This window comes from Arachis hypogaea, chromosome 12 (genome assembly GCF_003086295.3).
Source record: "Arachis hypogaea cultivar Tifrunner chromosome 12, arahy.Tifrunner.gnm2.J5K5, whole genome shotgun sequence".
In the NCBI taxonomy this organism is placed as follows: domain Eukaryota; kingdom Viridiplantae; phylum Streptophyta; class Magnoliopsida; order Fabales; family Fabaceae; genus Arachis; species Arachis hypogaea.
The window spans coordinates 78,948,188-78,969,468 of record NC_092047.1 but is presented as its reverse complement, the minus strand read 5'-3'; positions in this window follow the sequence as shown (position 1 = coordinate 78,969,468).

Sequence of the window (21,281 nt, the reverse complement as noted above, 5' to 3'; positions counted from 1 at the left end):
AAAGTCCAATCATCAGGCATTCAAAGCCCAAAGAGCTATCAGAGCTGGCGTTGAACGCCAGTCAAAGCACACCCTTTGAGTGCTTAAATCCTACTCAAGAACCCTCTAGCCCAGAACCAAAGGAAACCATAAAAACCATTGAGGTTCCTTTACATGCACTCCTACAGTGTATAATTTCTTTTGAACACTCATCCTCTGATGAGGATAAGGACACTTGGGAAGAGCAAGTTGCTCGGTACCTAGGAGCTCTCATGAAGCTGAATGTCAAGATATTTGGTACAAATCTTATGGATGAAGAACCTCTATTGCTTTCCAAAGAACTCAGTACTTGGGTTTAGCAGGAGCTACCTCAGAAGCTTCTAGATCCAGGACGCTTTCTGATCCCTTGCACCGTAGGCACCATGACCTTTGAGAAGGCTCTGTGTGACCTAGGATCAAGTATAAACCTCATGCCACTCTCTGTAATGGAGAAGCTGGAAATCCAAGAGGCACAAGAAGCAAGGATTACCTTGCATAAAGACTGGATGGTGTTCAAGGTTCTGGACCCTCCATTACCCCCTGACAAGGGAGGCACTTGCCTAAAGAATTCAGCATCTAAGCCTCTTCCCTTGGATGAAACCAATTCAATCCCTCTTAAGACCAAACGTAGGTTTGGTGTTCGATGTACACTATCCATCAAGGAGGAACGCCGCAAGAGGAAGATACCTAGGGGCTAGAAAAACAAAAATATCCCTACTGAAGGATTTTCACCATGGAAGATGGTGATATTCAGTTATCTAATCATGGTATTCGCCATGAAATAGGGAAGTGACAAAAAGGGATACTAGCATATTGCTACAAGCCCAACCCTGCCTCAGGCAGTGAACAAGATCCTGTCTCTTGAGCATATTACACTAATCCAAGAGAGCACAGGAAGGAAGCTCCTAGTAAGTAGTAAGGATTTATTCCTCTATGACTATCTCCCTCCTTGAAAGGAGTTGTTGATAAACCCATATTTCATGAGTTCTTTTATGCTTAATTAGAGTGATTTATTCAACTCTTCACCTACTTATTCACATTAATTGCATGGTTTTACTTTCCCTTCCTTATTATGTCATATTGTGAAAAACATGTTTCCTAAGCTTTAAAATCAATTAATTTAATTACCTTTATTTCCATTCGATGCCGTGATTAGTGTGTTGAGTAGTTTCAGATTTTCTAAAGCAGAATGACTTAAAGGATGAAAAAGAAAACATACTAAAATGGAAGGAAGAAGCAAAACAGAGCTTTAAGGAAACTGGTATCCACGCGATCGCATGGATGACGCGATCGCGTGCCAAGCACGAATCAGCAGCGACGCGGCCGCATGACTGATGCGACCGCGCGCCTTAAGTAGAACGCATATGACGCGGTCGCATGACTGACGCGACCGCGTGGCAAGGAAAGGCTCCAAATGACGCGACCGCGTGACACACGCGGACGCGTGACAGAGGCCACGCACCAGAATTTACAGAATACGCCCCCAGCAAATTCTGAAGCCCTTTTTGGCCCAGATCCAAGTACAGACAGCATAGACCAGAGGTTATAAAGTGTGGGAATGCACCTATTCAAAAAGGGAGCTCGCATATTTTACTTTTCAATGATTTAGATTTAGTTGAGAGGGAGATCTTCTCTCTCTCTCTTTTAGGATTTAGGATTTCTTCTTGTTTTAAGAGTAACTCTGGATCCCAGGTTTAATGTTCTTTTATTTTAGTTTTACTTTTATTTATTTATTCCAACATTTGAATTGATTATTATAATTTGATTTACGAATTATTCCATGTTACAGACAGTTATTTGAATTAATGATAATTGAGGTATTTTCAGTTTATGATTGTTCTCTTTGATTTAAGTTATCATTGCTTCCCATCTAAGGACGTCTTTATTATTTCAGCAATTTTACTTTTTCCCCTTTTGGTTCTGGTTAAGGATTCAGTAACTCAACAGTTATTAAACTCAACATAATTGATAATCATTATCTTGCTAATTGAGCTGAACTTAAGTAATCCCAACCTTTTCTTAGGAAATAAATAGGATTCAAAGGCCAGATTAATTAGTCCATTGACTTTCCTTTACCCTAGTAAAGGTTGACCAAGTGGAGTTTAGATTCAACTTTCATTATAATTGAGAGAGATAACTAAGTTGGACCTCTAATTTCCCTTATCTTGCCAAAAGTTGTTTTATAGTTATTATTTATTTTTAATTGCCATTTAATTTACTCGTCATTTAAATTACTTGCTTCTCACCTTCTAAACCCCGATTACAACCTTTATAACCAATAATAAGAACATACTTCTTCGCAGTTCCTTGAGAAGACGACCCGAGGTTTGAATACTCGGTTAACAATTTTTTAGGGGTTTGTTACTTGTGACACCCAAAACGTTTGTATGAAAGGACTTTTGAAGGTTTAGAAACTATACTTGCAACGAGGATTTATCCGCAAATTTCTAGACCACGCAAAAGTTCTCTCATCAAAATGGCGTCGTTGCCGGGGAACTGCTAACGTGTGCCTTATTATTGGTTATTGTAAATATTTTTTTTTTGCTTGTTTATTTATTTTTGTTTTTCCTTTTTATCTTTATTTGCTACTATGAACTCTCACCCCCCTCGCTTTGAGTTTGGTTCTAATATTGTTAAAGGAAATAGAAGTTACAGCAGGAATGTGCATCAAGGTCAGACCAATCAAGGATGGATGGAACCAAGAGGATCTAATCAACCCTTTTGGCAGCAACACCCTCCGAGATATCCTGGACAAAGACCGTTCTACTGTGCATACCCAGCTGAAAGACATGGTGGACAACCTTGTAACTACCAACAAGTCCCACCCCGTGCATATGAACCATCCTTTCAACATAACCTCGAACCACCACACTCACAAGCTTCTCTTCACCATTCGCCATCATATGATCCTTCATTACCCCAATACCAATCCAATCGTTCCCAATCATCACCACTTTCCTTTGTATCATGTCCAAGTCCGGCAAACCGCGAAGCAAAGGATCGCCTAAAAGAAACAGTAATTAAATTTCAAACAACCATTCAACAACTGGAGCAAGCACTAATTCAATGGGCCACTAGGCGCTCAAATATACAAGGATCAACCACAGCTCCATGTGGACAGCCCGATGAAGAGCGTAGCATGAAAGAAATACTAGAGACTCCAGTGGACAAGACAGAGAATGAATTCGTACTAGAACAAGTGGAAGAAGCTGTCATTGTTTAAGAAGAAAAGTTGGTTGAAGATCTAGGAGATGCTGAACTTCCTTGGGAATCCAGAATTGAGGAAAACTCTGTCCAAGATGCTACAATTAATGCTAAGGAGGATACCGTACAATCTCCAAGGCAAATCATTTACGAAGAATCAGACGGAATAATCCAAGAAGCAATTTTCCTTGATGATGATAGTCACAAGTCTAGTTCTCCTAGTGATAAACTTGCGTCCGCAAGTGAATTCTCTGAAATCGAAGAATCTTCCCCAAGTGAATATGAGGATGATGCGGAGGTAGATTTCTCTCAACCTCCAATCTACGACTCAAGTGATTAGGAAGACACCGAAGACTTTGACCAGGACACAGATACACTTGAAGATCTTTGCAAAGAAGTGGAAGAATTCACAGAAGAGCACAAGGAAACGAAACTTGCAGAACCACCAAAAACACCTATCCCAAGGCCATTACCACCTAATACAAGCTTCAAGTGGGTACAATCCTTAACTTATAATTTTACTTATTCACTTGAATATGGTTTGCTCGAAACAGATGGCCAACTTAGAGCTCTCTGCGGCTTTAAGAGTAAGAGAGAATTGGCTCGTACTCAGAGCTGGTGCACCAGGTTCAATAAGGTTCCACGCTTCACCTCGAAGTACACGGATTGGTATCATGCTCAATTGCATGGATCACAGAAAACGTTTGGTCACCACGGTGAGATTCTACTTTTTAACCCGCCCGAATGGAAACTTACAAATCAAAACGGAGGCGGATCTAAAAACACAGCTTGGGATCATGGATTATATTCTGACATTCGTCATCCCGGGAGGCTGAATATCTGTTTGAAGCTGCTCAGAAGCTTTACATGCCTAGTTTGGGACCCCAGAGGCTATTGGCATTCCAAGCACTGGTGGAAACTTTTGGACGAATTTAAACATAAGCCACCATAACAGGATACTCTTCCAATGTCCAACTTAAGGACTTTAACTAAAAGTGCTAGGTGGGAGACAACCCACCATGGTATGGTCGCTTCTTTCTCAATCTATTTCTTGTTTATTGTTTTCAATTTACCTTTTTTTATTTTATTTTAACATTAACCTGGAATCATGCATAGCATTCATGTTAATCACTGCATCCTACATTTTTCAGTTTTAAAAAAAAAAAGGGTTGCACGACGCGACCGCATACCTCATGCGATCGCGTCATATCGCGAAAAACACCACCCATGCGACCGCGTGACATATATATCGGCGTAAGGATCCAACGAATAGAAAGTTAGGCTGGAATCGTGTGGCTCTTGTGCGTTTCGCACAAATTAGCCCACGCGATCGCATGCCCCATGCGATCGCGTCACTTACCCAATACCAATCCCACGCGACCGCGTGAGCGACGCGATCGCGTTGCATGGATTGCATATCACCCTAAAAGGAGACAGAAAGTTGCGCTGAAACGGCGCTGGAGTCGTGCGTTTAGCACGAATTCCAGTGACGCGATCGCGCGACCCACGCGATCGCGTCACCCCTCTTTCCCCCCTCATGCGATCGCGCGACCCACGCGATCGCGTTCCCCCCATTTTCACCCCAACCACGTGACTGCGTGCCCCACACGGCCGCGTGGATTCGAAAATATAATCTCCCAGCCCGCGAACCCTATCAGTCGTGCAGCCCCCCTTCACCCCCAACCCTCTTCTCTCTCTCTGTTCTTCCTCCCCCAGCCACCGTCGGCTAGCCACCACGCCACCACCCCGACGCCACCGCCGCCCAGACGCCACCGCCGTACCACCCCCTCCCCTTCTCTCTTCTTCCTTCTTCCTCTCTCCTCCCCTCTCCACCACAGCCACCTCCGTGAGCACCGCCCAACCACCGCCGGCCATCCAGCCGCACCCTCCTCTCCACCACCCACCCCCTTCAGCCAGCAACAACCACCGCCCTCCCTTCCCCTATCCTCTTCCTCTCTCACTAACCCTAATACCTCCCTCCGCCACTGCCCCCTCCGCCGCCACCACGACGCTGTGCACCACCACCGCGCCGGACGCCGCCGCAGCCACCTTCTTCCCTGTTCCACCCCTTCCGCTTACCAGGTTCTGCAACATGCAATCCTTTTTATCCGTTCGTCACTTTTCTGTATTTTTTATTCCGTTTATGTTCATGATTAGGATAGCTAGACTTGCATGTTGTAGTGGATTTTTAGGTTGTTAGGTAGCTTAGGCTGTGGTTAGTGAATCTAGGTCTGTTTACTTGCACTGTTCTTACTTCTGTTTTATCCTATGTGCAAATATGTTGCTGCTATAATCATGTTTCATATGCTGCTTTCTTGTATGTTGCTGCTGTTTACATTGAGTTTTTATGTTTATTTTATATCTATGTACATGCAGCTTGATTTTTTAATTCATATGAACTGATATGATTGCTGTTTATTTTCCGGGACAATCCAATTTTAGCCGAAATGTTGCCCAAATTTTTTTAAAATTGTTTTCATTCATGTTTTGGTTTGGAATTTCTGAAATCTGTTTTACTCTGCTTTACCCAAACCATTACATGAATGCTATGGCAGACTTTCTTATCCTCTTTGATTTCCTGGTTCTTAACCTGCATTTGTGATTCACTGATTCGAATTTTTGATTTCTTTATTTCTATTCGAATCAGCATCACCCTGTTTTCTTTATTCGATTATGAGTACTTCTACTCTTACCTGTGAATCCTTGTTATATGAAATTTTTTCTATGCCACTTGCTTTCCTAACTCACTAATTTTAATTTACTAATTTCTTTTTACCATACTAACCCTCTTGATCTCTTTTCTGATTACTTTTACTTCCTCTAACTTTCTCACTATGGCATATTGATTTTTTTCTTTCCATTTAACATTAATTCAATCACATTTCAATTGCTCATTTTCCTTATTCTATTTCTCCCTTACCGCTTTGAGATTTTTTGTTTAATTGCCTATTTGCTTTCCTATTTTTTTATCCATTCCTGGTTTTCTGTTTTTCAGGATGTCTGCCTCACAGAGGAAAGGCAAAGGCAAGGCTACTGGCAAGCGCAAGAGAGGAGATTCCTCCCAGTCCATCATTGCTCTAATGCACGATTCCTCATGGCGGGAGAAGAACTTTACACAGCAGGAAAAAGCTGACCAGCTGCTCCCTTCGACTGATCCTATAAAATTTTCAAACCGGTACGGTGAGCTGAAGTACCCGACTTTTGCAAACTCCAGAAATCTATACCTGGAACGTACCTTGAAGATTCCAGAAGCCCTCCAGCAATACACTACTGAGCAAATCAAGCAACGGGGCTGGTTCTTTCTGGAGAGACCACTGACAGAGGTCAGTGCATCTTGGGTTCGGGAATTCTATTGCAACTACTACCTTACTACCCTAGATGCAGTGAACCTGAGGGGAAAGCAAATTCTGGTCACTGAGAAGGCCATAGAGACCATTCTCCAACTCCCAGCCAAGTCCGATCAGCCAGATGGTTTTGCACAGGCTGAGGAGGACATGGGCCAGATGTAGTTTGACTGGGACGCCTTGAAGGCACGGATAGCTCTCGACCCTGCTGTTCCTTGGGAGATGGGTCAGAACACCACTATGCCTAGAGGGATCAAGAGAGTGTATTTGAATGATGAGGCTCGGCTATGGCATCAGATCTTGAGTAATTTTGTGATGCCGAGTACTCACGAGACGGAGATCCCGGCTACCATGATCACCCTCCTTTGGTGTGTGCTGGAGGGTAAGGACCTTTATCTGCCACGTTTCATTCGGCACTATATAGCCAGGGTCCACGTCCGCGGCACCCTCCCTTTTCCGTATCTGATTACACAGCTAGGCCGTCGAGCTGACGTGCCATGGGAGGATGCCGATGAGAGACCACCAGCGGCGGATTGCAGGAAGATCATTCCTCACAGCAGGAACTTCCTTGCTTTGGGCTACAGACGACCACCTGTCACTGCTACTGATGAGACAGCCCCTCCGTCTGCTGGACCCTCTTCATCCACAGCTGCCACAGCTGCCCCTGCTGCCACCACTGCACCTCCACCCGCCTCTGAGCCAGTTTATCACCTCGTGCACCATCTATTCCGCTAGCTTGATCAGATGGAGCGCCGTAACAGGCGCCGGTATGAGAGATTGGAGCGCCGCAGCAGGCGACGCTATTCCCATCTGAAGCTGATGATCAGATAGGGCGCCGACATCCCCTCCGAGCCTGACACACCATCAGAGCCATCAGAGGAGGAGGAGGATGAGCACGAGGAGGAGCCTCATTCCCAGGCGGAGACTCATCAGCAGGCAGGCACAGAGCACGCCACACCACAGCAGGAGGCCCCACATCAGCTTGAGGCTGCAGATCCGGAGATCCTGCTCCAGTCAGTCCCTCCTCTACAGCAGCCAGACTCTCAGCCCACCACCGCCACAAAGACCCCAGCTACCATCCCTCCCAGTGATGACACTCCTTCACACCCGGCTTTATTGAGCATCGAGGATGATGCTTCATTTTAAGTGTGGGGAGGTCGCCATCTCTGGCGTTTATTTTTGTGAACTACTACATACTTTTTCTTTTATTTTGGATATTTTTCTGTATTTTCCTCTTTTTCTAAGTACTTATACATTGCTACTTGTGTATTTTACTCTATTTTCTGCATTTTGCAAATTTTGTTCATATTTTAGTTATTTAGTTCATTTTAGTTATTTAGTTTAGTTTACAATTCTAACTTATTAGTGGATCAATTAGTATAGTTTACCCTTTTTACATAAGATAGCTTAGTTATAGCTTAGTTTAAATTGAAAAATATAAAAAGGAAGTAAGCTAGGAAATTGAACATATCAGATTTAAATCCACAAAACTTGTATATAGCATTACATGATGTAGTTAAGCTAACAACATTTCATCAAAGAGGAACATTAAAACTTTAAAAGCCACCCTAAATAATTTTTTTATGAGAATAATGGGAATTTTTAACTAAACCTGCATACAATATATAAATGATATATGATGCTTGAGTTAGAGAACACACAGCCTGTGAGTCTTGAGCTTAAATTGTGTGGTTGCATTCAAACCATAATTTCATTTCTGTGTGTTACATTTCTTTTTATTCTGATGTTCTTTCCTTTGCTTTAATCTATATGTCCAATTATAGAATATAGAATAGATACATACCAAGAGAATGACTGAGGCCATCATTTGATTTTAGCTCACTCACCCTAAATTAGCCTACCTTTTACATCACCCTTGTTAGCCCCCTTGAGCCTTTTAAAAACCCCTTTATTCTATTTAGCCAAATTACTATCCTTAAGCAGAAAAACAAAAGAAAATCCCAAGTGAATCCTTGGTTAGCTTAAGATAGAAAATTATAAATAAAGTAGAATGTGGGAAACCTTTTGGGAATATGGATGATAGAAACAAAAGGTAGAAAAGTTAAAAAGAATAAAATAAAATTTGGGAAGCATACTCATGAGAAAATCTAAGTGATTCAATTACCATGTGCATTAAAAAAAAAAAAAAGAGAGAGAAAGTTATTTTTTTCAGCATTTGAATAAAAAGGGATACAAAAGAAATTCCCCAATGCAAATTAAAATTGCACATGGGATAAAAATAAAAGAGTGAAACATGAGCATGTAACAATAAGTGGGATAATGTGGGAGAATAGGTAAAGAAGTTTTATCTTGCTAGAAATGTATGTTAGGTGAGATCTTAGTCTAATTAAGGATTCGCTTATTAGCTCACTTAACCTTATACATAAATTCTTACCTTTACCTTGGCCCCATTACAACCTTAATTAAAGACCTTATGACTTTTTGGTATGACTATATTCTATAATTGTTGATTGGTTAGATGAAGAACAAAGCTATAGAAATTAAGAATAAAAAGAAAGATGGAGTGAATAAACCCAATAAACACTGAGTGACTAGAGAGTAAACACAAAATCCAGTGAGGGTTCAATAACTCATCAACATATATCTGTACTTAATTTACTAATTATTTTGCAAGTTTGTACTAAGTTTTCTTTCCCATCTCATTTGCTAAAATGCTTTATTATTTAAGGGTTGGCTATATATATACATGACTCCTTGAGAATGTGGATTAACTTGACTACATTTAAGCTTTATATATGAGTGAATAAATTAGAGTTGCATGATGCATCATTCATTTAGGTAGTTGCATTTAAATTAGGTTGCATTGCATGACATTCCATCACTTTAACCTTAATTATTTACCTTGGATTTAGCATGAGGACATGCTAGTGTTTAAGTGTGGGGAGGTTGATAAACCCATATTTCATGAGTTCTTTTGTGCTTAATTAGAGTGATTTATTCAACTCTTCACCTACTTATTCACATTAATTGCATGGTTTTACTTTCCCTTCCTTATTATGTCATATTGTGAAAAATATGTTTCCTAAGCTTTAAAATCAATTAATTTAATTACCTTTATTTCCATTCGATGCCGTGATTAGTGTGTTGAGTAGTTTCAGATTTTCTAAGGCAGAATGACTTAAAGGATGAAAAAGGAAACATACTAAAATGGAAGGAGGAAGCAAAACGGAGCTTTAAGGAAACTGGTATCCACGCGATCGCATGGATGACGCGATCGCGTGCCAAGCACGAATCAGCAGCGACGCGGCCGCATGACTGACGCGACCGCGTGCCTTAAGTAGAACGCATATGACGCGGTCGCATGACTGACGCGACCGCGTGGCAAGGAAAGGCTCCAAATGACGCGACCGCGTGACCCACGCAGACGCGTGACAGAGGCCACGCACCAGAATTTACAGAATACGCCCCCAGCAAATTCTGAAGCCCTTTTTGGCCCAGATCCAAGTACAGACAGCATAGACCAGAGGTTATAAAGTGTGGGAATGCACCCATTCAAAAAGGGAGCTCGCATATTTTACTTTCCAATGATTTAGATTTAGTTGAGAGGGAGATCTTCTCTCTCTCTCTTTTAGGATTTAGGATTTCTTCTTGTTTTAAGAGTAACTCTGGATCCCAGGTTTAATGTTCTTTTATTTTAGTTTTACTTTTATTTATTTATTCCAATATTTGAATTGATTATTATAATTTGATTTACGAATTATTCCATGTTACAGACAGTTATTTGAATTAATGATAATTGAGGTATTTTCAGTTTATGATTGTTCTCTTTGATTTAAGTTATCATTGCTTCCCATCTAAGGACGTCTTTATTATTTCAGCAATTTTACTTTTTCCCCTTTTGGTTCTGGTTAAGGATTCAGTAACTCAACAGTTATTAAACTCAACATAATTGATAATCATTATCTTGCTAATTGAGCTGAACTTAAGTAATCCCAACCTTTTCTTAGGAAATAAATAGGATTCAAAGGCCAGATTAATTAGTCCATTGACTTTCCTTTGCCCTAGTAAAGGTTGACCAAGTGGAGTTTAGATTCAACTTTCATTATAATTGAGAGAGATAACTAAGTTGGACCTCTAATTTCCCTTATCTTGCCAAAAGTTGTTTTATAGTTATTATTTATTTTTAATTGCCATTTAATTTACTCGTCATTTAAATTACTTGCTTCTCACCTTCTAAACCCCGATTACAACCTTTATAACCAATAATAAGAACATACTTCCTCGCAGTTCCTTGAGAAGACGACCCGAGGTTTGAATACTCGGTTAACAATTTTTTAAGGGGTTTGTTACTTGTGACACCCAAAACGTTTGTATGAAAGGACTTTTGAAGGTTTAGAAACTATACTTGCAACGAGGATTTATCCGCAAATTTCTAGACCACGCAAAAGTTCTCTCATCAGTTGTCCGTCAAGCTAATGACATTAAAGAAGCGCTTGTTGGGAGGTAACCCAACCTTAATTAATTATTTCCTTTTATTTTGTTTTGTTTTTATTTTAGGGTCATGATCATATGCAGCAGTCAGAACAGAGACAGAAATTTCACAGCAGTGAAGACAGAACACTCTGAATGGAGTGTTAAAGTTGAATGCCAGCCAGGGTATCCCTGCTGGGCGTTCAAACGCTAGTGCAGAGAAGTAAGGAATTTCAAATTCCCTAGCCTCTCAAGACCAGTAGGTCCCACAGAAGCTCCACCTACACCACCTTCTTCTACAATATTCTTCCCCATCATTCATATTTGCTCAAGGACAAGCAAAACCTTAAGTTTGGTGTTGCAAAAGCTTTGCTTTTTGACTTCTACCACTCCTAAGTATGGAAGAAGATGATGGAGCAAACTAGAGAGCATGCACATGAGCCTGTACAGCCACCTCAACAAAGGCAAAGGGATGACATAGAAGAGAGCAAGCATCACATTGGATCCTCAAGGAGGAGCACTAGACGCCACCATTAAAGGTGGACTCGTTCTCTTTTACCTCTTTTTCTTTATTATTTTTCTGTTTTCTGTTATATTTTGTCTGTTCTATTGTTCTAGTTGCATGATCATTTGTATTGATATATTAAAGTTGTAAGATGTTTCATATATCTTTCACCATGCTTAAAAGAAAAATTTTACTTGAAAAGAATCAAGAGATGCATGAATTTCAAGTTTAAAATAAGAATAGTTTAATTATGTTGATGTGGTGTCATTGCTTTTATTTTCTAAATGTATGATTAAACAATGCATATTTGAAGTTGAAATTTTAAAATGTTGGCTCTTGAAAGAATAAGGAAAAAGAAAAAATATTATTGATAATCTGAAAAATCATAAAATTGATTCTTGAAGCAAGAAAAAGCATCAAAAAGAAAAAGAAAAAGCATGTTGCAAAATAAAAAAATATATGCATGCAAAAAAAGAAAGAAAAAAATGGCGAAAAGAAAAATATAAAAAGCAGAAAAATCCACTACTGCCCAAAAATACAGAAAAATGAGGGTAGATTGAAAAAGCCAGTAACCCTTTAAACCAAAAGGCAAGGGTAGAAGGACCAAAGGCTTTGAGCATCAGTGGATAGGAGGGCCCAAAGGAATAAAATACTAGCCTAAGCGCCTAAACCAAGCTGTTCCTAATCATGTGCTTGTGGCATGAAGGTGTCAAGTGAAAAGCTTGAGACTGAGCGGTTAAAGTTGTGGTCCAAAGCAAAAAGAGTGTGCTTAAGAACTCTGGATACCTCTATCTGAGGACTCTAGCAAAGCTGAGTCACAATCTGAAAAGGTTCACCCAGTTAAAGTGTCTGTGGCATTATTGTATCCGGTGGTAATACTGGAAAACAAGGTGCTTAGGGTCACGGCCAAGACTCTGAAAGCTGTGTTCAAGAATCAAAATAAGCTTAACTAGGAGAGTCAATGATATCATCCGGATTTTAAATTCCTAAAGATGCCAACCATTCTGAGTTTTAATGGATAGTGAGATGCTAAAACTATTCAGAAGCAAAAAGCTACTAAGTCCCGCTCATCTAATTGTAATTAAGCTTCATTTGAAACTTAGAGATTTAATGTATCTTAATTTTGTTTTTTTTAATCCTACTGTGTTTTTGGTTGTTTGGGGACAAGCAACATTTTAAGTTTGGTGTTGTGATGAGCGGATATTTTATACGCTTTTTGGCATCATTTTCATATAGTTTTTAGTAGTTTTTGTTTAGTTTTTATTAAGTTTTTTTTATAGGATTTAGTGTTAAATTCACATTTTTGGATTCTACTATGATTTTTTGTATTTTTGTACAATTTCAGATATTTTCTGGCTGAAATTGAGGAGCTGGAGCAGAAGTCTGATTCAGAGATAGAGAAAGCACGGCAGATGTTGTCCGGATCTGACCTGCCTGCATTTGAAAAAGCTTTTCTGGAGCTACAGAAGTACAAATGGAGCGCTATCAATGGCTCTGGAAACCTGACTTCCAGAGCTTTCCATAAATATATAATAATCCATACTGTACTTTGGATTAGAAGGCCCAAAACTGGTGTCTAACGCCAGCTTCCTGCCCCCTTCCAGGCGTCCAGCGCCCAAAGAATAGAGCCCAGAGTCCAAACGTCCAGAGAGGACCCCCTAGCTAGCGTTCCACGCCCCAGCGACCTCATAGCCCATGGATCTCATCAAAGCTCAGCCTAAACACTTACCAAGTGGGCCCCAGAAGTGGATTTTAGCACTAAATAGACGGTTTTACCCTTACTAGTCATCTGTTTAGTATTTAAAGTGTATTTTACATAATCATTCGAACCACATCTAGACTTTACTCATTATTTTTGAGTTTTACTTTATTTTTCACATCAGTATGAGTTTCTAAATCTCCTAGATTGAGGGAGGAGCCCTGCTGAGTCCTATGAATTAATAAAAGTACTACTGTTTCTTGTTCGATCTGTGTTTGATTTATTTCTAAGATGTGTATTCAATCTACGTCGTGGTGGATAGGATGATTAGACAATCAAATCTGTTCATCATATTAAGACGAATGTGCCTGACAAACACCCGCATCTACTTGGGTTCGTGTGAATACGTGACTGGAAAGCACGAGCCAACAGCTATGTTTATACATCTCTTAGACGGCTAATCCACGACTTTGTTAGGGACTTTTTGAGACACCGGTTCAGCCAATTTTTGGGGAGATTAGGGTCTCTGTGGTATAGGCTAGAATCCTAAGAAGCAGAATCCTCTGATCCGGAAGATTCGACCTTATCTGTGGCGTTTTGAGTAGAATTTCCAAGAGAATGAACTTCTAAGCGCTTCACCCTTCGTCAGATTGGATGACCACGGCCAATGGCGTTTAATCTATAGCAGAGAAGATCAATGACCACAGCCCATGGCGTTGATCACATACAGCCTGCCATAGAAGAAGATCACTCATAAGCAAAGAAGACAGTAATACCAGAGTTAATTCAGAAAGACAAAGCAACTCCAATCCTTCACCTTATTCCTATTACTGATTTTATTTAATTTACAGAGTATCTTTATTAGTTATATTTTTTCATAATTTCATGATCATCTTAGTTCAATAACCTTCTGATTTGCCTGACTAAGGCTTGCAAGATAACCATAGCTTGCTTCAAGCCACAAACCTTGTGGGATCGACCCTGACTCGCTCAGGTATTACTTGGATGACCCAGTGCCCTTGTTGGTACAACAGGACGAAGGTGTGGGGATTCATGCTACCAACTAGCCATGGAGAAACTCTCCCAGAGCACACTCACATTCATGCAAGAAACTAGAGGCTTCATTGAGAAAACAAGGTCTAACTTCCAAAATCAAGGCGTTTCAGTTAGAAAGCTGTAAGAGCAAATAGACTAAATTTCTCAACAATTGAAACAATTCACAAATGATCTTCCAAGTAACATAATTCCAAACCCAAGGTAAGAGTGCAAAGCTATTTATTTGAGAAGTGAAAAGTTGTTGGAAAAAGAAGAGAAGGAAGAGCCCATAGCCATGCAAGAGAAATAGACTCAAGAGGAAGCTAATCCCTTGGAAGAACACGTGACCCCCACCTTTCAGGAACATATAATTCAAGCTTCAAAGAATGTATCAAGAGAGAAGGTCCAAGTGCAAGAGTACAAGCCTAGGATTTGATACCCTCAAAGGCTCCAAGGAGAGAACAAAGAAAAATAATACTCCAAAATTTTGGAGATATTGAAGATACTGTACATCAACATTCCCTTCATAGAAGCACTTGAATAAATGTCCTTGTATAATAAATTCTTGAAGGAATTATTGTCCAAGAAAAAAAATACTTGAAGGAAGGCCAAACAGTGGAGATGACCAAGGAGTGTAGTGTAATTATTCAAAGGAACTTGCCAACAAATAAGAAAGATCCAGAGAGTTTTCAAATTTCTTGCACTATTTGCAATACCACCATTGAGAGAGCATTATGTGATCTGGGGGCAAGTATTAATTTGATGCCCTTATTTGAGATGAAAGGGTTACCAATTCAAGAGTTGAAGCCCACACAAATAGCTTTACAAATGGAAGACAAATCAATGAAGCATGCACATAGAGTGGTTGAAAATGTCTTGATCAAAGTGGAAAAATTCTTCCTCCCAGTGGGTTTTGTTATTCTTGACATGGAGGAAGATGAGAACACCTCCATTATTCTAAGGAAGACCTTTCCTAGACACTGGAAGAGCCCTTATTGATGTTGAAAAAGGGTGAATTAATGTTGAGGGTGCATGAGAAACATTTAGTTTTCATGTTTTTAAGACCATGCATCATTCAAGTGATCAAGAGAATTGTAAGAAGGTTGAAGCCAATAATCCAAACTTGAAGGAAGCACCTAACAAATCACTTCTAGAAACTCCTTTTTCATGCTGGGGAAGAAAATAACCAAAAGAGAAGGTGCAGCAAGGTGAAATTCAATTGAAACTATTAAAGGTTTGCAACCAAAGCCTCCATTTGCAATTAACAAGAAACCCCCTGATATTAAACCTAAATTTGGTGTTGGGTGTGTATCAAGTAAGGAGGAAGCTCCCAAGAAAAAAGTACCTAGAGAGTGGAGGAACAAGAAAATTCCTACTAAAGACTTCTCACCAGGGGAGAAAGTGGTCTTATCTCACCACCTATTGTTGCGATACACTATGAATAAAATTCTATCTCTTAAGCATCTTGAGCTACTACATTAAGACATAGGGAGAAAATTCAAAGTGAGAGGAGAGGAGGTGAAGCACTATGATCAACCTCCACCTTAGTAAGGAACAACCGTCAAGCTAGTGATGTTAAAGAATCACTTGTTAGTAGGCAACTAAACCTTTGGTATTTTTTTTTCATTCTTCTTTTTGCTTTATTTAAGGTTGTGTATGTGTTTCCTGGATTAAGTTTGGTGTACTACACCAACATGATATGTGCATTTCATTGGGTACTTGGCCTAGTTCACATTGATTGTATCACACTAAGTTTAGTGTTCTCACATTAAGTTTTGTGTTGCCACACCTCACTTATGAAAGGTCCAACCCCATGCAAACATATTAACAACATAGTTATGTTACATTGTTTTATCTTTTCTTTAGTTTTGTTTTAATTTGATTTGTTTGATTTGAATAAGCCTTTGCACTTCTTGATTGCTTTCACTTGATAATCCTGTTTATGCTTATTTCCATCACCATTATTTTTCTTTTCTTTGTTACTTGAGGACAAGCAACCATTTTAAGTTTGGTGTTGAAGGCTATACTCTACATAGCCTAAAAGGTGATGAAGAGGAAGATGATAAAGAGAAAGGCAGTAAGACCTGAGGTTATTGAATTCTAATTGTTTCCTACCTTTTTAATTATATGCATTCGTTCCATTTTGTTCTATCTTATATAATGCATTTAAAATTCCTGTTTGTCAAGTACATATCATTACTTGTCCATCACAACCCACAATTATAATTGTGCTTGGTCCTAAACATGGGCAAGGAGTCATGTGCTAAGGAAAAAACAAAAAGAAATAGGGATGGATCATAAAGAGCATGACAATGTGAGTTTAGTAGGCCAAACTAACTAAGAATGTTCAATACAAGCTGAGCCAAATTGCTTGAGGTTTTAGTCTAGAGGACTATTATGGGATCTTTATACTTGATAAAGCCTTGAAGAAGTAAGAAAATAAGGAACAATAACTAAGAAAAAAGGGTTGGAATTGAAGCCAAAGGCTCTGAGTACCACTGACTAAGGAAATTAAAAGAAAAATAAGCTCAAAGAGCATCCTAGTCAAGTGCTTGTGGTGCTTATGTATCAAGAAAAAAGCTTGAAAATAAAGCATTTAGAGTCACGGATAGACTCGAGGTGCAAAGCACCCCTCCCAAAATGAGAAAACCAAACCTCTGAGCACCAATGATGGGGAATGTTAAAAGGACAATGTAAATTGGAAGAGCTCCCTAATTATGTGCTTATGGTGTTTCTGTGTCGAGAAAAACTTGAGACAAAATATTTAAAGTCACGGCTAGGCTCAAGGTGCAAAGCATCCAATGAAAATAAACTGTGAAAAGAAAGTAAATAAACTTGCTTCAAGGTGATGGTTCAAGGAAGGATTCTATAATCTAATCTGGACAGAAGCCTTGAAAGATTATAACCAATTGTGTTGAATTGTGCATAAGTGAAATGGCAAACCAAACTCATTTGGATTGCAACCATTCACCCTTGTATTATAAGGTTGGAAAATTTGATGACTTAGCCCTGATTCTTTGCTTGCTTGAGGACATGCAAGAGCTTAAGTTTGGTGTCGTGATACATGCACATCTTTAATATTTTTCACTTAGAACTCCATCCAATAAACTAAGAATTATTGCAACTTAAACAACATTTTCATGGTTGATTGAGAAATACTTTGAGTTAGTGTGCATTCATTGATTTCAGGAAATTTGGAAGAAAATTGGCAAAGATCAAAGAGAAAAAGAGGCAAGGAATCACTTTGAGCAATAAGAGCAAGAATGGAGGAGCAAATAGAAAGCATTCTGGATACAAACAGAAAGGCCCCTGAATTGAACAGAAAGCTTCACGTGCAACGTGCCATGGCAAACTAACTATGAACTCTCAGGAGTATAAGACACTCCAACACACAATGTGGGAGCATTGGCGTACAACGCCAAAACGGAAGCGGTGCGTACGTATGACCCATGTGACGCACAAGTGGCAAAATTTGCTCATTCATGCGAACGCATGACCCTCCATTTCAACGTGGTACATAGAAGATTAGACGTGAGACATGAAGGCTTTCACGTAGGACATGGCCATCATGCGTACGCATGACCCATATATACGACTGACGAATGGATTTCTGCTAGTAAAGAATTTCACAAATAAGTTCTCGTTGCTAGTATAGTTTCTAAACCAACAGAGAATTCTTTTGTACAAAAGTTTTGGTTGTCACTTAAGCAAACCCAATAAAAATAAACCGAAGTATTTAAACCTCGGGTCGTCTCTCAAGGAATTGCAGGGAGGTGTAGTTATTATTGGTTATGAGATTGTATCTTTTTGGGTTTTTGTAAAGGTTGAACAAGAAAAGTAAATTGCAAGAATAAAACTAATAGCTAATAAAACTCTTGGAAAGGTATGAGAATTAGAGGTCCTATCCTAGTTATCCTTATCAATTGTGACATCAATTGTTCATTACTCCCACTTAGTCAACCTCTAACTATGAAGGTAAGTCAAGTGGATAAATCAATTTGATTCCTCAGGTCCTAGTCAATTCCTATGGAAAGACTAGAGTCAGTGGAATTCAAATCAACTAGCAAACATAACAATTATCAATCAACAAGGGAGTTTGATAACTCAAGAGTCTCCAATTACTCAACCAAAGCCAAAAAGAAAGAAATCTAAATTAAATTGAAAGCATCAATAACATAAATTGAAGAAAGCAATCATAAATATAAAATACCTCAAATTGCATTAAATAAGAAATTGAATCTAACACGAAAATTCATAAACTAAATTGGGGAATAGATAAATTAGAATACTAGAACAAATAAAGGTAGAAAAAAACTAAATTAAAGGAACATTGAACTTAAACCAAAGGGAAAATTGAAAGAAAAAAATCCTAAATCCTAAAACCTAGAGAGAGGAGAGAGCCTCCCTCCCTAGAAACTACATCTAAAACCTAAAATTATGTGAATGAGAAGTTCCCCTTGATTCCTCCACTCTGCAGCCTTTAATCTGTATTTTCTGGCCCAAAAAATGGGCCAAAAACAGCCCAGCAGCGATTTCTGATATGTACAACACGTGGCCCATGCGCGTGTACGTGTCATGCATGCGTACGCATTGCTGAGCTTTTGCACGATCCACGCGTACGCATGCTTTGCGCGTGCGCATCCCTGAATGCCAGCTCAACTATGACAAATTGTATATCGTTCAACACAACTGAAACCGCCTCATTTGGACCTCTGTAGCTCAAGTTATGATCGATTGAGTGCGAAGAGGTCAGGGCTGACAGCTTTGCAGTTCCTTCAGCTTCTTGTATTCCTTCCACTTTTGCATGCTTCCTTTCCATCATCTAAGTCATTCCTGCTCTGTAATCTCTGAAAACACTTAACACACATATCACGGCATCAAATGGTAATAAGAGATGATTAAAATTAGCCAAATTAAGACCAAAGAAGCATGTTTTCGATCATAGCACAAAATCAAGAAGGAAAATGTAAAACATGCAATTTACATGAATAAGTGTGAGAATAGTGGATAAAATCCACTCAATTAAGCACAAGATGTACCACAAAATAGTGGTGCATCAAATCTCCCCACACTTAAACATTAGCATGTCCTTATGCTAAGCTCAAGAGACGCTATAAGAGTGAAGAGGAATGGTAGAAAGTATGAGATGCAACCTATCTGTATGAATGTAGCTAACTGCAAAATGTTTCTACCAACTTGGTGAAAAGTAAATAAACCTTTCAAGAACAAATATGAACTAGATTTCACTAATTCAAATCATAAAAATGAAGTACAAATAGACTTGCAAGAAGAAAATAGCTCATGAAAGCTGGGAACAAAGAATCGAGCATCGAACCCTCACCGGAAGTGTATACACTCTAATCGCTCAGGTGTTTAAGGTTCGATTTTCTCAATTCTCTACTAAGCTTGCTTTCTAAGACTTTCTCTTCATCTAACAATCAACAAAAATTTAATGCACAAATACACAAATCAAGAGGTCTTTTGAGGGTTGTAATGGGGTTAGGGTCAAGGTAGGACTGTATTTGGTCAAGTGGACTAAAATCTGAATCCTTAATTAACCTAAACTTCTCACCTAACTTAGGACAATCCATGTAATCATGATATAAAGCCTAACTACCCATTAACTATGATTTGCCACATATTCATGCATCCATGTTTTAGTACAACTTATATGCATTGCTTTCACCATTTACTTTGGGGCATTTTGTCCCCTTTTTTTATTTGCTCTTTTTTTTTCTTTTTTCTATTTTTTTCTATTTTTCTTTTCTTTTCTTTTGTTTTTCTCAACGCATATGATTAAAGTATTGAGTGCAAGAATATATACGCTGAACATTTTTTTTTCACATTTTCACAGAAAAGTCTAACATACTCAATTCCCAAACCAAACGTTTCCAAACCCACTTTTCCCACACTTAAATCATGAACACTCTTACTAGTCTAAGCTAACCAAGGATTCAAATTAAGGACATTATTATTTTCCACTTAGAGTTAGTGATGTGCTAAAATAGAGAACAAAAGGGGTGAAATAGGCACAAAATTAGTTTGCAAAGGATAATGAAAGGTTAAAGCTATATGGGTATGTAAGCTTTGTGAAACAAGGCCTCAATCACATAAGTGCATGCATACATCAAATAATGAAAATATAGAATTAAGCAAGACAAAGATAATAATTTTAGAGAGAACAACACACAAAAAAAAAAAATAAAATATTGGTTGATAAGATGCAACCAATCAAATAGGCTCAAAAAATGAATAGGGGAAAGTAAGACTCATGAAATGCAACCTATATATGAATGCAACTATATGCTAAGATGTTTCCATCTACTTGGTTGAAAATAAACAAGTTCTCCAAGACAAATATAAATCAGATTCCACTAATTCAAATCACACAGTAAAGACAAGTAAACTTGTAAGGAGATAGCTCATGAAAGCAGGGAACATAGAGTCAAGCATTGAACCCTCACTGGAAGTGTATATGCACTCTAATCACTCAAGTGTATAGGGTAATCCACTTTAGTCTCCTCTATTCATGCGTTCTAAAATTTTGTTCTTCACCTAACCAATCAATAGATATTTAGTGCACACATGCAAACGTCATAAGGTCTTTTTCAAGGTTGTAATGGGACTTAGGCAAGGGTGAGGATACATGTATGGCCAAGTGAGCTAAGAATTGAATCCTTGATTAACCTAAGTTCTTCACCTAACGCACACACATTTTCTATGCTTCTAAAATCATGCCTAACTACCCATAGTCTCATTTTTGTGTTTTTTACCTACTCATGTATTCAAATGTTCTTTAATTTCACCATATATGCATTGATCTTTCATTTAAACTTAACATTGGGGTAATTTTGTCCCCTTATTTATTTATTTATGCTGTAGAATAAATTGTATCTTTTTTTTATATATATAAAAATAATAAACATGAAACCAAACATAACATTTCAATGCATATGGTTCTTCTGATCTCACATGAGTAGGCACCCAAATTCCCAATATTTAATTAAAGTAAAAACACAACACATTCCTATTAACCCGGGTCTTC